The sequence below is a fragment of the Eimeria mitis genome, genomic scaffold (genome assembly GCF_000499745.2).
Source record: "Eimeria mitis Houghton genomic scaffold, Emh_scaff157, whole genome shotgun sequence".
In the NCBI taxonomy this organism is placed as follows: Eukaryota; Apicomplexa; class Conoidasida; order Eucoccidiorida; family Eimeriidae; genus Eimeria; species Eimeria mitis.
The window spans coordinates 5,812-6,012 of record NW_013569814.1 but is presented as its reverse complement, the minus strand read 5'-3'; the positions used below and the strand labels follow the sequence as shown (position 1 = coordinate 6,012).

The window sequence follows — 201 nt, the reverse complement described above, 5'->3', positions numbered from 1 at the left end:
GTCACAGAGCAAGATATAAAGCAGCCGTGGCTGCAGCAGCAGCAGCAGCAGCAGCAGCAGCAGCAGCAGCAGCAGCAGCTGCAGCAGCAGCAGCAGCAGATGCAGTTGCAGATGCAGCAGAGGCAAAGAGCAGAGAAAGAAGAGAAAGAAAATAAAAAAAATAAAGACAAAGACAAAGACAAAGACAAAGACAAAGACAAG

General features: G+C 48.3%; 1 protein-coding gene across 1 annotated transcript in view; it reads left to right on the top strand.

Moving 5' to 3' along the window:
* The window catches only part of EMH_0001040 (uncharacterized protein), a gene marked incomplete at both ends in the record, with an annotated part of 8,784 nt that overhangs the window by 2,942 nt on the left and 5,641 nt on the right, over positions 1-201 (top strand). The window lies entirely within an intron of this gene.